The sequence below is a fragment of the Pollicipes pollicipes genome, unplaced genomic scaffold (genome assembly GCF_011947565.3).
Source record: "Pollicipes pollicipes isolate AB1234 unplaced genomic scaffold, Ppol_2.1 Scaffold_7253;HRSCAF=8739_pilon_pilon_pilon, whole genome shotgun sequence".
NCBI classification, from domain to species: Eukaryota; Metazoa; Arthropoda; class Thecostraca; order Pollicipedomorpha; family Pollicipedidae; genus Pollicipes; species Pollicipes pollicipes.
Window position 1 is genome coordinate 324,271 of NW_023597048.1, and position 14,798 is coordinate 339,068.

The following is a 14,798-nucleotide window of genomic DNA, read 5'->3' on the forward strand; positions in this document are numbered from 1 at the left end:
CCGAATGGATGGTTTCCCTCGGCCCGACCAACCTGGCTGCACAGCATCTTGAGCGTCGACCGCTGACTGCGGATAGTATGGCGTTCCGTAGCGCTGCACGCGATAACTCACTTGTGCTATCGTCCAGGGTAACGGGCTCAACAAGTTTAAATGCCTGAAAATGTCCTCCGGGCCGGATTTGAACCAGCGACCTATGGTTGCCTGCATTTTTCCTCTACAGTCCACCGCTCTACCAGCTGAGCTACCAGAGGGTGACAACGTCTATTGCAGACATTCACTCGGCCCCACCCACTGGGGGAGGGGGAGGGGGCAACTCCACACCACCTCACTACCTCCAGTCACGTGCATTTCGGTCGTATGTAGAGTCATTTTCCTTCCGACCTGCATACAATGGACGTACGCCATATTCGTGCTTGTTTGCATGTCTCGGTTGTTACACGTGCAAGACGTGCGATGGAGTAAATGGGGTCCTGGCGTCATTAGTAGGGATAATGATGTCTTTCATTGCTTCGTCTCTGCCTGAAAGTATGCATTTTCGTGACGTCATCCTTTCTTTCGGAGACGTTATGGAGCCCTTCGAATGGTCAAAGTTATTGGTGGGTTAGTTCTGGCTGCGCTTTTTCAGATCACCTCGTGCGTCGACCGCTGACTGGGCAGTGAAGTGGTGTGGAGTGGAGGTCCACCCCCAGTGGGTGGGGCCAGCGGCTGTCTGCAGCGGGCTTTTTCACCCTCTGGTAGCTCAGTTGGTAGAGCGGTGGACTGTAGAGGGAAAGCACGGGCATCCATAGGTCGCTGGTTCAAATCCGGCCCGGAGGACGTTTTAACCTGTGTATCTCCTTCTGGTTGCTGGCTACTTCCCTCGTCTGACGTGTCAGGTGTGGATAGTATTCGTGGCGACGTGGCGTTGCTGACCAAGATATACTGAATTCTGTTTTGGAACGAAGGCACGATTTGAGAACAGCTTTTGGGGTACAACACCTCAGCGGCACTCGCCATTGAAGTGTTTCAGCAAGGACTCTGCAAAACATTATGCATGTTTGTCGGCCATTGTCTGGCTGCTTCCCTCTCCCAGCCATTCCTATGCGCCCGGCTGGCTTCCGAAGGATGGGGCGTTCGCAGATGGTCGGCTTGGGCCACTCCGAGAGATGTGATTGGACGGCCGTTGTCAGTATTAGCGGCAGACAGACAGTATCGAATAAAGGTCGCCATTCGAAGTGGTGACACCCCATCAATCCAAAACACCCTCCGGGTCGGATTTGAGCCAGCGAGTTATGGATGTCTGTGGCTTCCCTGCACTGTCCACCGACCTACCAAATGAGCTACCAGAGGCTGACGCGGACCACTTAGCGTTAGAATATGACCTGAGCGGCCTCATTAGCAGCGGGTGGTCCACTTATACACGCTGAGGCTACTCCCACCTGGTGGGAGGCATCACCGCGTGGGTCCATCCGCCGTTGATCAGTCAGACGTCGGTGGCTGGTGGGGTCGTGAAAGGGTGGCCGTTTTGCTGGTAACATCCCGTGGGAAATATCAGAGACGCGCGCCTCTCGTGTGCATGTTTCCGTGCTGTGGTGGGGGCTTGTGCGATACTCGCAGTGGAATAGCTGCGGAGTAAATTCGATGTGGCCCGTGGAAAGCAACGTATTAGCTTGCGCTCCGCCACGTGGTCTTCACGTGAAATTGTGCATTTTAGCGTGGCCTTCCGTTCCTGTGGACACGCTGAGTCATTGCACTGGCTAAGGGAATTTCGCTTTCGCGTTGTAATATCACTTAGCGACTGCTGGCGGCTACGGGCAGTGGAGTGGTGGCGTGAGGTGGGGGCAGCACCCAGTTGGTGGAACCGGTGGGCCGGTAGGCAGACCTGTCTATGCGGGTACTGTCACCCTCTGGTAGCTCAGCTGGTAGAGCGGTGGACTGTAGAGGAAGAGTGCAGGCATCCATAGGTCGCTGGTTCAAATCCGGCCCGGAGGATATTTAGCCCTTGGATCTCCTTGACGGTAGGCGTATCACACTACCAATGCTAGGTGTATTTTGCGCATGCCGTGCCAGGATGCTGCTGTACAGGGAACGCCGAATAATGATTTTTCTTCAAAATAGCCCCATTTGCTGAACAACATATCGATCTGGCGTGTTTCCTCAGTCCGAAAAGCTAGCCCAGCAGCCAGTCCGGGTAGCGTGAGGCGTGTGGTTGAAATGAAATAAATTCACATTGAAAGTATATGTAGCTGGAGAGGAGGCGACGGTGTTACACTGATGATCGTCCCGCGAGTGGCTGAAATGGGCAGACAAGCTCGTGACGGCACATTCGATCTCTTCCCACCACCTTTTCTATGTTCCATCCCAATTCGATCCCATGTCAGACCACTCTTGCTACTATGAAGAGCCCACGTGCGCACAAATGGGATTGCCAATCGAATGTTACCGGATGTAATGAGCCGGAAATAATGGTGCGGATAGTCTGCTGTGCCGAGATGCAGTCTCCGAAGGTGTGTTTTTCTACCGATCAGTATCTCGGTCGGACCAGCTGCGGCGACATGTGACTGGTTCTTTCATGGGACATTCCGTGCTGGTAACAGGTTTTATTAGGAATAATACGTCGGCAAAGCTCACAACTGTTGCATTTTGACAATTGTGTGTGCGCGGCTATGTCGTGCCTTTCACTGTCGTCGGCAGTCTTGAAGCTTAGTTGATAGAGCAGGATACCGGGAACTGAAAGCAATGGCCCCTGAAGATCGAAGATGCCGGAAATGCCCATGAGCTATATCGGCTGAGGACGGGACGCACAACGATGGTAAATCCACATCGTCGATCCGCAGTCAAAGAGTGCGGTGGCCAGGTTCTTTGGTCGGGAGACCTCGGCTGCACGTGTCGAATCCCCGAATCCCTTGTTTAGCGTCGGCCGCTTCTTGTGGGGAAGAGTAATGTGAAGTGTATCACACCCGGTGGGTGGGACCAGGCGGGCACAGGCGGGCTGCCTGTCGAACGCCGTCGGCCTCTGGTAGCTCAGTTGGTAGAGCGGTGGACTGTAGAGGGAAAGCACGGGCATCCATAGGTCGCTGGTTCAAATCCGGCCCGGAGGACGTTTTGAACTGACCCGGTGTAGGTAATTTTGGACAGATATGTCCATTTTGATGTTATTCGTGCGCCTTGAATCCTGACCGAAGCTGTCACCTGACCAATAGCCCAGGTTGGGGCGGCCAGAGCCGACCTCTCGCGAACGCCGCGTGGTTCGGAAGACGACGGCGGGCCACAAATGCAGTAGTACAGGCGAGCAGAGGTTAAAGCGGCCAGTTTAAGAGACCATATGCTCGTAAGATCTTTCTTGAAATACTGCGCCGGTAAGTTGAGGAACATCTTACGCTGTTCCGTTGTTCTTCACACCCGATTATTGTAAGCCAAGATGTGGTTTACCTCAGACAGTACAGTGTCCCGTGGTGCTGCACATGCTAGCACGCTTGTGCTGGTATCTATGATAACGGGTGCGACAAGTTAAATGTCTTAAAATGTCCTCCGGGCCGGGTTTGAACCAGCGACCTATGGATGCCTGCACTTTTCCTCTACAGTCCACTGCTCTACCATCTGAGCTACCAGAGGGTGACAGCGTCTATTGCAGACATTCGCCCAGCGCCACCCACTGGGGGTGGCCCCAACCCCATACCACCTCGCTGCCCGCAGACAGCGGCAGATGTTCGACACGCTGTGAGCAACCGTAGCCCAAATTACCGGACCACGAACCTCGGCCTTTGCCGGGGCTCACCGTATCTGCAAGACGGGATGACGCTGCTGAAACACACGCAGCACACACCTGCGATGTGCTGCGAAGTCACTGGCCCCTTTCATCGCTGTCGTCTTTGGCTAACGAACTTTAGAAATGTCGATGTTGGTAGATGGATTCAGGTGGATACGTTTGTTGAATGATGCTCTATAGAGAATTGGCCAAGACCACTGTGGGTCACTCTTATTGACCGAGTGGGATGAGTTAAGTGGATCGTTTGTGTCAGAAATGCGGCTTGCCAAACTTGAGACTAACTTGGTTAAGCCACGTCATCGTTACGACAATAAGAAGTACTGGCCTGTTTCGTCGTGCTATGAAGATCTACTGCTGATGCCCTTCTTAAAATGGAAGAAAGTTAGCAGTTCCCTGTCGTTTGGTCGGTAGTAGTTTATTTCTAGCTGCTAAATTTACCAGGCAGCTCTTGTACGATGGGTAACTCCCTGCAACGGCGTAGGATATCGACCTGTCCTTATTAGAACATTAATGAGACAACTTGCCCCGTTTGAACGCATGTATATCAGACGTCCAGCCCCTTCTGATCGTATGCCAGACCAACCTTAACATGGTGACCCGCTCACTTGTGAACACATGGCTGAAAGACTGATATGGGCGAGAGAATAAGCCGCAGTCCACGTGCTGTTCCTCTGCTGTGCCGAGATGCAGTCTTCGCTTGGAAGTGCGGGATGCGTAATACTGCGCCGGTGAACATCCGTGGTACCAGTTGCGGAGACATAGAACGTTTTTGATAAGCTATCGGAGAGCACTTACATTTTCAGACCCGTGATGTACCTAATGTTTGCTGGCCATCCCGGCTGATGACGGGACGTGGTTCAACGATAAGTACTTTCTTTAGTCTTTAGTCTTTAGTCTAGTCTTCGAGTCTTCCCCTACTCGAAGGATAGCTGCGTATCGAGTCATGTTTCTTCCGACCCCCACACAATAGACGCACGTCGTATGGGTGCTGGTAGCCATGTCCTGGCTGTTACATATGGAAGACGCAGTGGGGTCACTTGGCGCCGGGTATGACAGCAGCCGATATTGGCGCTATTCTCTGCCTCGTCAATGCCTGAAAATGTGCATTTCGGATGCATAATCCTGTCTTTTGGACATGTTGAGCCATTACGATGGCCAAGGTTGTTGGTCAAGCTATTTCATCTGCACTTGTTCACGTCGTGTCGAGCTTCGGCCGCTGACTGCAGGCAGTAAAGTGGTATAGGTTGGGGGTCAACCCGACTGGGTGGGGCCGGGCGGCCATCTGCAACGGACGCTGTCATCCTCCATCGGGTGTGAACAACAATGTATCGACGCGACGTCTCCTTCACTCATTGGCGCAGTTTTTCAAGATGGAGATTATGAGGATCTCATCTGTACTTCCCGATGGAACCCCTCTACTATTCAGTTTGTCGCGCCGCCTACTTCCGAAGCGCGGGGAGTCCGTGAGAGGTGGGGTTGAGTCATCCCAGCATAGGTTATTGGACGTTACAGCTGTGGCCAAGATTCATGGCGCAAGGATAACATAAAATGGAACACACTGTCAGCAACATCAAACGCCGCGTCAGTTCAAAACGTCCTCCGGGCCGGATTTGAACCAGCGACCTATGGATGCCTGTGCTTTCCCTCTACAGTCCACCGCTCTGCCAACTGAGCTACCAGAGGCCTAGATACTCAATTTCCCTGTTCCTTGTTCGGTAGTAGACATCACCCCTATTCGGTAGTAGACACTGCCTCATGGGGTCCAACCATTGATCATCAGTGAGGAGTCGGAGGTTCTTGGGGCTAGCTGGAAGCCAAGGTAGCCCGAAGCAAGTGGCCTTGGCAGTGAGGCTTGGTTTACAAGTGGCCACCTGCCACAGTTGAAAGTCGCGTGTTAGGCTGAGATGCGACAGGGGGGGGGGGGCAGCTTCTCTGCCCTATGCGGCCTTTCGCTTGACGTTGGAAGTGACGCCAGCGACACAGTTCCGTTTTGTTTTACTATGGCGTTGCACCTTGAAAGGAAACGTTTCACATTTGATATTAAAGCGAGCATCAGATATGATGAAATATGCTCACTGATAACTATTAGCATACTTTTGAAGCGAAAGAACCGCTGTAGACGGAATAGTTCTCGGTTTAGTAAATGTAGTCCTCAATGCCCTCGATGCGTCGTGGCTTAACTACGTCATCATACATTGCGCAACATTGATTGAGAGCTAATTGGCGGACTGACATGGATCACCCTATCTGTGTGCGTCTGGAAATCACGCCCACGAACGCCAGATATGAACGCCTCGACAACTATTTTTTCGTGGCCTTGATCGCCTCATCGCTTATAGAATGGGTGGATTTGAAAGACGTTGTTATGACATGAATGCCATGTTGACTTGAAATACTCCCTTCGATATACGTTTTGCTAACAAATAGCTGAGCTAAAAAATTAGAGTGACACGTCTTAAGAAGGACAGGATTGTGAACAGCACCGAGATGTATTCGGGTTGGCTATTTCAGTTTAAAACCTCGTATGCATATGGAACAATCCCTTTAATTCAGTATTCGGGTTGGCTATTTCAGTTTAAAACCTCGTATGCGTATGGAACAGTCCCTTTAATTCAGTCATTTGCTCGGGCCATCCGGACATTGACGTCAAAGGACTCCACTAGGGACGGGCGGCTGAGGCCCCTGAGGCGGTCTGCCATCGAGTGGGAGTGGCCTCGGCGTGTGAAAGTAAAACCCTGCGTGTGGTGAGGCCGCCGCTCGGGCCGCGTTTTGGCACCGGGTTGTCCCTATCAGCCTCTGGTAGCTCAGTTGGTAGAGCGGTGGACTGTAGAGGGAAAGCACAGGCATCCATAGGTCGCTGGTTCAAATCCGGCCCGGAGGACGTTTTGCATTCTTGCCTTTGCCCTGAGCGTGGGCTACATGCTGCCCATCAAACCTTTTGTCAGACGGGCTGAGGTAAGTGATCGTGATAAATGCATGGTGGTGGCATGCATCTTCGTGCCCTGGACGCAAGCGACATACCGTACATCGGAGTTTCTGCCAGGGGCAGTCAGCATGCACTCCTGCATAGCGTTTTTATCCAAGGTACTCCGAAGTCTGTTTTGAAGCCAACCACATGGAGAGGAACGACATTGGGCGCGTATCGTCTCACCCACTCACCAAGGTGGTACTCCAAAAGGGCCTTCAAGCATTCCGTCTGTTCAGGCTGCCTCCTCGGGGTGTTTCCCTGTATCGCCCGCTTTTTGGGGTGGAATACGACCTTTGATGTCTAAGGTCCCTAAAATCGTAAATCATTGTCGTCAGGCAACGCCTCGTCGGGTCCATTTGATAGGCACCAGTCGGGGGTCGGCCCGAAGTAAATGGTCATAATGTTTACACCGTGGTAGCGACGACAGATGAAAGCCTATCGAACTGCCTTGACGATGAAAGTGACGAGGGAACTTACTGTTTTAAAACATATGTACCTATATCTGACGCCTTCGGTCCCATGTCAGACCACACCAAGCATTGCCAACAGCCCGCGAGCGTACACATGACTGAAAGGCAGATGCGGGCAGAAGTATGAGCCGCCGTTTAACGGCTGTTGTTTTGCTGTGCCGAGATGCAGTCTCCCCAGTGAAGTTCTGGGGGTGCGTTATACTGTACTGGTGAACATTCTTGGCACCGGTTGCGGAAACACGCGGCGCGTTCGTACACAAGCCGCCACATACTGACGGTATCAATTATTGGCAGCTACAGCATCGACAAGGTGATCATTCGGCGTAGTCTGTGGTTATCTGAATGTTGAAAATTGAGATGAATGTCCATTTCATTTTTCTTGCCTGCCGTTTGGTAGCCCAGTTCATAGAGCAGGATGCTGTAGACAGAGAGCATAGGCATCTGAAGATCGATGGTGGCATTGTGACTCGCTGGCTATCCTGACGACTGGACTCGGCTCGACGGTGAACCGAAGTCTATGCGTAGCCAAAACCCGGGTAGCCGGAAGCAAGTCGCCCTGATGAGAGCACCTTCGTAGTGAAGCTAAGTGTAGAGGTGGCCACTGTGTCACAACTGCCGTCGTGCGGAGGGCTGAGATGTGGACGAGGGGGGGGGGAGGAGCTTCTCATATTCTCAAAGTAAAACCCTGCGTGTGGTGAGGTTGCCGCTTAGGCCGCGTCTTGACATCGGGTGGTCTATATCAGCCTCTGGTAGATCAGTTCGTAGAGCGGTGGACTGTAGGGGGAAAGCACAGGCATCCATAGGTCGCTGGTTCAAATCCGGCCCGGAGGATGTTTTGCATTTGTATGTTAGTACCCTGGACGCGAGCCGCAAGTCGCGCATGGAGTTTTTTGGAGGTCGCGCTCTGCATCAGTCCAAAACGTCCTCCGGGCCGGATTGGAACCAGCGCCCTACGGATGCCTGTTCTTTTTCTCTACAGCCCACTGCTCTGCCAACTAAGCTATCAGAGGCTGTCTTGAACTATCCAATGTCAGAACGTGGCCCGAGAGGCCTAACTAGCAGCGGGCAGTTTACTTCTACTCGCCAAGGCGCTTCCATTTGGTAGCAGGCATTGCTTTAGGGCTGTTCATTGGTCATTGTCGATCTGCACAAAGGCTGGCCGCATGTAGTCATTTATCTTAGAAACCCCACTCAGCAGAAATGCCAGCATCTCACCACTTCTCATTCCACCCCATTCATTTCCTGGCGTCCGTCTCGGGGCTGGAGCGTGCGCAACAGTACAGGAAAGCAGCCCTGCGGCTGTGCCTGGCACGTTGCGGTCGGTGGTGTCCTGTAGCTTGTTTTTGCGTAACAACGTGCATTTGAGCGATGTACTTCTTTCCTGTGGAAATACTGAGGTCCTGCATTAGTCGAGGGTTGTGGGCGGGAACTTGGGCTCGGTGTTTTGCCATTCCGTGTCGAGTGTCGGCCGCGGGCAATGTAGTGGTATACAGCGGTATGGCCCCCCCCCCCCCCCTCCCACACACACACACACACACACAGACACACTGTGTGGGACCGGTGGGCCGTTGACCGGCTGCCTGCATTGAGCAGCTGCCAGCCTCTGGTAGCTCAGCTGGTATAGCAGTGGACTGCCTCAACACCCCTCGCACTGTGTCTGCGTGCCCACTGTCGTCCCTCCAGCACAAATGCTCGTCAGGAGATGGTGCGGCGAGAGCGTCCGGCTAGCCGGAGCTGCGGTCGCTCCGTCCAGTGTCCAGCTGCTGACTGGCGAGGGACGGTGCCGGGGACGGGGTCCCCGGCCGGCGCATTCGCTGCCACCGACTGAGAGTGGCCGCTGCGTGAGAAGTGAAAGTGTGCCGCCGACTGGAGGGCGGGGCCTCCCGGGCGCGCCGGGCGCGCCGGCTGTTTTCAGGCAACTTGCGTACAATGCCAGCCTCTGGTAGCTCAGTTGGTAGAGCGGTGGACTGTAGAGGGAAAGCACAGGCATCCATAGGTCGCTGGTTCAAATCCGGCCCGGAGGACGTTTTAATCTGCGTTTCTCTGCCACCTCAAAGAAATTGAGTCATCTGTGAACAGATTGTGCCGTGAATTACCGACACCATTGTTGTTTTAAGCTCTTACATTTGAAGCTGTTCCTCGTGCTGAGAGGCAAATTAAGTGTTCGCATCCGAATATTAAACCTCGAACACGTAAGACTTTCTGTCGTTTGGCCACATTGTCAGGTATTTTGTCAACCCCCCAAATGTCATCGAAGTTGAATTTGAAGCAGCGGCCCACGGATGCCTGCACATGCTCAGTTACCTGCTGTGCGTGTGGAGCCGCGAGAGGCCGCTATCACTGCGCCTGCCGCTGGCTTACCGTGCCAACCAGGAGAGGGGGTCATGCATTTAGCCTTTCTGTAGCCGGCGTCTTTGGCTGGGCTTGGTGCCAGTCTAGTGAATGTAAAACGTGCAGTCGCATGATGCGTTCGTTCGAAAGCGCACAGCCACGCGTGGAGGCAAGTTTGGAGCGCACTGGCATGTGCAGTCAATGCAATTTTTGACGCCATCGGATGCGAATCCCTTGCATCTCGAAACGGGATACCGTTCAGGCAGCATTGGGGCATTGTACTTCTTCTCCTGGTCTCTCGCAGAGCGATGGACCGCAGATGAAAGCACGGACGTGTGTTGCAGTGCGAATTCACGTGCCTTTTTGCATGCAGGGTTTGAACCCGACCGTCTTCACTCTGGAGCCCACCTGGCCATAGTTGCATGCCATCTCGCACCCCAGGGTGGGACAGCTACACCGCAGCAATGACGCGTGGTGAAGCGGGTTCTCGGCTGTCCGATTCGCCGATGAACGGCGATGAGGCTGAACGTCCAGCTCCGGCGGCAGTGCTCCTCGCTGAGTGGTGATGTCCCCGCTCCCGTGACGGACATTTGACCGTCCCCAGCCGCCCTCCGACGGCTGACCGTCCAGCTCCGGCGGCAGTGCTCCTCGCTGAGTGGCGATGTCCCCGCTCCCCTGACGGACATTTGACCGTCCCCAGCCGCCCTCCGACGGCTGACTAGTTTTCCTCCGCCGATTCCGTATGGGTGATTAGCCTCCCGGGCGTGGCCCTCACCGGGCGGGCGACCTCCGCCGAATGGCAGGGTGAAAGGAAACCACCGGATGAAGGGCGGGGCCAGCCGACTGCCCTGGCCGCGTTGAGGCGGCCTGCGCACATTGCCAGCCTCTGGTAGCTCAGTTGGTAGAGCGGTGGACTGTAGAGGAAAGCACAGGCATCCATAGGTCGCTGGTTCAAATCCGGCCCGGAGGACGTTTTGAGTTACATACATGTTGTTCTCGTGCAACGATGGCCGCGTGGTCTGTTTGCGCATTGAGTCGCGAATAGCTTCTTACGGCTGACATGAGATGTTCGTGATCGTAGCGCCGCATCGTGACCTCGATTTTCCTTATTACATTTTAATGGGAACCGCTTGGAGGCAAGTGACTTATGTTCAGAAGCGTTCCACCTCATGGGTGCAGGTCACCTGACAACCTGGATTGCACGATTTCGTGCTACTGACGTCTCGTGCTGCTGGTCCAAGTCGGTATCATTTGGTGGAGCGCTTTTGTCCGCCGGCTGACCGGTGATGCGGCTGAGCGGTCCTTGACTGGACAATAATACCTCCGTCTCCCGGTCGTGCGTCGACGGGAGGTTAGCGTGGGGTGTCCCCATCCTTAGTCTGACGGGTGATCGACTGCCCCCAGCCGACCGATGATGTGTGATTGACTGCCTCAGTAGACCCCGAGCGGGTGATTGGCTGTATTGCCGACCTTTGGCGAGTGTTTGTTTGACGCACGTGGTTGTCACATGGGGGAGTGCCCGCCGCCGAGATGTAAATGGCCCGTGCCCATGTAAGGAACCCGCTAGATGGAGGGCGGGGCAAATCGGTCGCCCTGGATTCAGGCAGCGTGCGCGTACTGTCAGCCTCTGGTAGCTCAGTTGGTAGAGCGGTGGACTGTAGAGGAAAGCACAGGTATCCATAGGTCGCTGGTTCAAATCCGGCCCGGAGGAGGTTTTACTCAGTTGGTAGAGCGGCGGACTGTAGAGGAAAGCACAAGTATCCATAGGTCGCTGGTTCAAATCCGGCCCGGAGGACATTTCACTAATTCTACTCCAGAAAGAACTGCTCGCACGATTTATTTGGCTGCATGATTCATTTAGCTGAATTTGGCCGAGTGTTTTGCTTGTGCCCTTGCATAGCCTTCGCCACCACTTTTCAAAAAAGGCACTAGGGCTCATCGTGTAGATACATGTACATCGTCTCAAAACGTCACACAGACGGGATTTGAACCGGCAGCCTATCGATGCCTGTGCGATACCTCTACACTGTACCACTGATCCAGATGAGCTTCCAAGACAGTAAATTGCGGTGGACTGAGCCTGCTGCGAAGTGCGTGTGGAGACGCAGGGGAGGTGGTCAGGCCACGTCTCCTGGCTTATGCTTCGCCGTGGTGCCTCTTCGATGCCCTGCCATTTCGTACCTGTGCCATGCTGTCTCCTGATGCTGTTGTCTTGTTGCTGGCTCGCTGGTGCGCACCTAAGGGAGCTGGTGATAGCTTGGGCACCCTGCGCGCACCACGGCTCAGTTTCCCGTCGCACACCGGCTCCGCACCACGTCCGCTCGGTCCCGCCGACTGAAGCTCTCCTGTCAGCTCGCACTTCCCGCCACGTCGTCCGTCTCTGTCGGCCAATTACACCAGCCTACTGCCGGCCGGCATCACGTGACCGAGGCCAGCCGGCCTGCCCGGGGGCGTGCCTGGGTCATCCTGGCGCAGGATGAGCCGACGGGGGCGGCCGCGGGGCATACCCGGGCCGGCCCGGCGCAGGATGTAGCCCACAGAGGCGACACAGCCGGCCAGGGCGACAGAATTCGCAGCGCAAGGCCGCATAGAAGCATACACACCTAGGAGTCAGTCGCCACGGCTGGAAGGCTCGGCGAACCAGTCGTCGCCGTCTGTCACCAGATACCATCTTGTAGTTGGTGGCTTCTGCCAGCGTATGTTGTTTTTTAACGCTGCAGTGCCAAATGTTCCCGCAGGCCCATTTGCAGGGACTTAATCAAGACCCAGGCGAGGCTTCGACCCGTTTCTCTCCGATGTTCAGTCTGGTCTGCCGTTGGTTTTAATGAGTCACCTGCTGATTTCATGCTGGTGATAACGTGCAGATAAATAAGTCATCATAGGCATATTTTTCCTTGTAATGAAGGGATCTGTATTCTAAGCATTTCAGTGATGTATTGGGAGAACAAAATTGGGTGTGACTTATGGTGCAGCTGCTGGCAAACGAAAATATGTCTGCAAATTACCCAGGTATTTTGTCACTGGATACGGGTGGTAATACCATTGCATGCCATTAATCATGTGGAAGGATTGCATTGTGATGCTACAATCTAAAGAACATGTGCCACATTCCTGAAATAGCCTATTGGTCTTCGGCTGTGGCGCCGGTATGAGTACATGGCCTCTGCGTCATGTTTGCCTTTTCCGGTTCATCGGCTCATGATAATTATTCCTCTGCGATTAAGACAGGACCCATTATAGAACCATAGTGGGGTCTTTTTACTCTTGAATCACGGTTCAGGGACGATATTGAAAATGTATTGGTTAGGATGTCGTGAGGAAACGGGTTAAGTGACGAGTGGTAACCCAGATTTCTGAACTGAACATGAACGGTTGGATAATGTCCACATCACGACATGACAACGAAGAATGCGGGTTGGAGCGCCTTATTGGCCTCACTGTGCCGCAAGGAAGTGAGCACCCCCCTATCCCCCAGTCAGTGAGCGTATCTGCATTCTTCAGTCAGCGTCAATGCTGTTTGATGTCCTAAAAAAACCCTGAAGGCAGGTTGGTAAGCAGTACGGTATGCGGATGTTCTTGTGCGCTTCAGGTGTCTTGGAACGTTGCGACCAGCCTAAAACCATGAACTTTGGGGTAAATTTCCAGCAGCCCTCACGCCATCCGTGGGGTATAACGCTCCAGAGTTTCGTACTTATCGTGAACCTAACGTGTCTACGCTTTTCGTATTCTTTACGTGACTGCCCTTCCCGACTTTCGAAGACTGCATGTACGCACAACAGATGAGCTTGGTGCTAGTGGCCTGTGCGACGCTCATGACCCTGACCTGGACTCCCGGCGTAACTGCGCAGCTTCGCTGTAGGCGGACCGCAGCTCGGTGCTTAGCATCTTTTCGGTGCTATACAGGTATTGGGTCTTAAAATTCTGCTCTGATTTATCGGTTGGTAGTGCAGATATTTCGGCGGCTACGCCCTCCTCCAACCCACGAGGCCTCTGAGGGGTGGTTGGCTGGGGCGGTCCTGACCCCGGCGCGCCGTTTGCCACGGACTGGGAGTGGTCCGTGCGTGTGAGGTGAAAGTAGCTCGCTGACTGGAGGGCGGGGCCGCCGGTCGCCCTTGTGCCGGCCGCTATTAGGTGACGCGTGCACACTCCCAGCCTCTGGTAGCTCAGTTGGTAGAGCGGTGGACTGTAGGGGGAAAGCACAGGCATCCATAGGTCGCTGGTTCAAATCCGGCCCGGAGGACGTTTTGATTCGTGGTTTCGGCATGGACGCTAGCGTGCTATGTGGAAGTCTTCGAGACAGCTCGACGTGAAAGCACTTTCTTTATCTTGTATGTGTTCAAACGCGCGAGATCCCTGCGTTTGTAGTTGCTGGAAGCGCTCCTAATCGCATTACCGGGGAATTGGTACCAAATCGTGGCAGCATTGTATAAATTTGCATACCAGTGACTTGTTGATTTGGTGGGCAGACCTCTCATAGTGGTAATCTGTAGGTAGGGGCTAAAACGTCCTCCGGGCCGGATTTGAACCAGCGACCTATGGATGCCTGCGCTTTCCTCTACAGTCCACCGCTCTACCAACTGAGCTACCAGAGGCTGACGGAGGCGGCCTCGAGCGGTCCGGCCGTCGGCTGACCAGCCGGACCGGCCCCAGCGGACCACACCCAACACGAGACGGCTCGCTTCCAGCCGTCGTCACTCGCACCCGAGGCACCTCGCACTCGCACCTACGGACAGCGCTGCCGATCGTCCCCGCCTGGCAGCGAGCGACCCCGCCCTGACTCCCGCTGGCGACTCCAGCCCCCGCCCGACACGAGCGGCCGCCCGAGCCGCCCCCAGCGGCGGTCACTGCCACATGCTCGGCTCCTATAATACTCTATAGGGATGCTCGGTCTACAGTTGCTGCCACCGCTGCCGGTTTTCTGCCGCCGGCTTGCTATGACATGCTATTTTTTTCAAGCCCAGATCCAGCGCGAAAAAAAATGTGGTGCTTGGCGACACATGGGAGTTGGCCTGAATTCCCATTAATATAGTAGCTCACGCCAGTTGAAAGAGCCTACAACGTAAGGTGCGAGCGACGATTGAAAGAGGGATGTCTCGTGATGGGCGCAGCCCACTGAGACCGGTCCGGACGGTCAGGCGACGGCCGGACCGGTCTAGTCCACCACCGCCAGCCTCTGGTAGCTCAGTTGGTAGAGCGGTGGACTGTAGAGGAAAGGCACAGGTATCCATAGGTCGCTGGCTCAAATCCGGCCCGGAGGACTATTTGATCAATCTTGCTCGTA

The 14,798-nt window shown here is 54.4% G+C and overlaps 8 non-coding genes across 8 annotated transcripts; 7 read left to right on the top strand and 1 right to left on the bottom strand.

Moving 5' to 3' along the window:
* The first annotated feature begins 728 nt into the window (after positions 1–728).
* Positions 729–816, top strand: TRNAY-GUA (transfer RNA tyrosine (anticodon GUA)). The gene is given in 2 exon segments: positions 729–765; positions 781–816. It is a non-coding gene; the product is annotated as a tRNA-Tyr (tRNA).
* Positions 817–2,992: 2,176 nt separating this feature from the next.
* On the top strand, positions 2,993–3,080 carry TRNAY-GUA (transfer RNA tyrosine (anticodon GUA)). The gene is given in 2 exon segments: positions 2,993–3,029; positions 3,045–3,080. It is a non-coding gene; the product is annotated as a tRNA-Tyr (tRNA).
* A 3,461-nt stretch (positions 3,081–6,541) lies between these two features.
* Positions 6,542–6,629, top strand: TRNAY-GUA (transfer RNA tyrosine (anticodon GUA)). The gene is given in 2 exon segments: positions 6,542–6,578; positions 6,594–6,629. It is a non-coding gene; the product is annotated as a tRNA-Tyr (tRNA).
* Positions 6,630–9,122: 2,493 nt separating this feature from the next.
* TRNAY-GUA (transfer RNA tyrosine (anticodon GUA)) lies at positions 9,123–9,210 on the top strand. The gene is given in 2 exon segments: positions 9,123–9,159; positions 9,175–9,210. It is a non-coding gene; the product is annotated as a tRNA-Tyr (tRNA).
* Positions 9,211–10,400: 1,190 nt separating this feature from the next.
* TRNAY-GUA (transfer RNA tyrosine (anticodon GUA)) lies at positions 10,401–10,487 on the top strand. The gene is given in 2 exon segments: positions 10,401–10,437; positions 10,452–10,487. It is a non-coding gene; the product is annotated as a tRNA-Tyr (tRNA).
* Positions 10,488–11,141: 654 nt separating this feature from the next.
* TRNAY-GUA (transfer RNA tyrosine (anticodon GUA)) lies at positions 11,142–11,228 on the top strand. Its single transcript is given in 2 exon segments — positions 11,142–11,178; positions 11,193–11,228. It is a non-coding gene; the product is annotated as a tRNA-Tyr (tRNA).
* A 2,441-nt stretch (positions 11,229–13,669) lies between these two features.
* On the top strand, positions 13,670–13,757 carry TRNAY-GUA (transfer RNA tyrosine (anticodon GUA)). The gene is given in 2 exon segments: positions 13,670–13,706; positions 13,722–13,757. It is a non-coding gene; the product is annotated as a tRNA-Tyr (tRNA).
* Positions 13,758–14,022: 265 nt separating this feature from the next.
* On the bottom strand, positions 14,023–14,109 carry TRNAY-GUA (transfer RNA tyrosine (anticodon GUA)). Its single transcript is given in 2 exon segments — positions 14,023–14,058; positions 14,073–14,109. It is a non-coding gene; the product is annotated as a tRNA-Tyr (tRNA).
* Between the last annotated feature and the right edge of the window lie 689 nt (positions 14,110–14,798).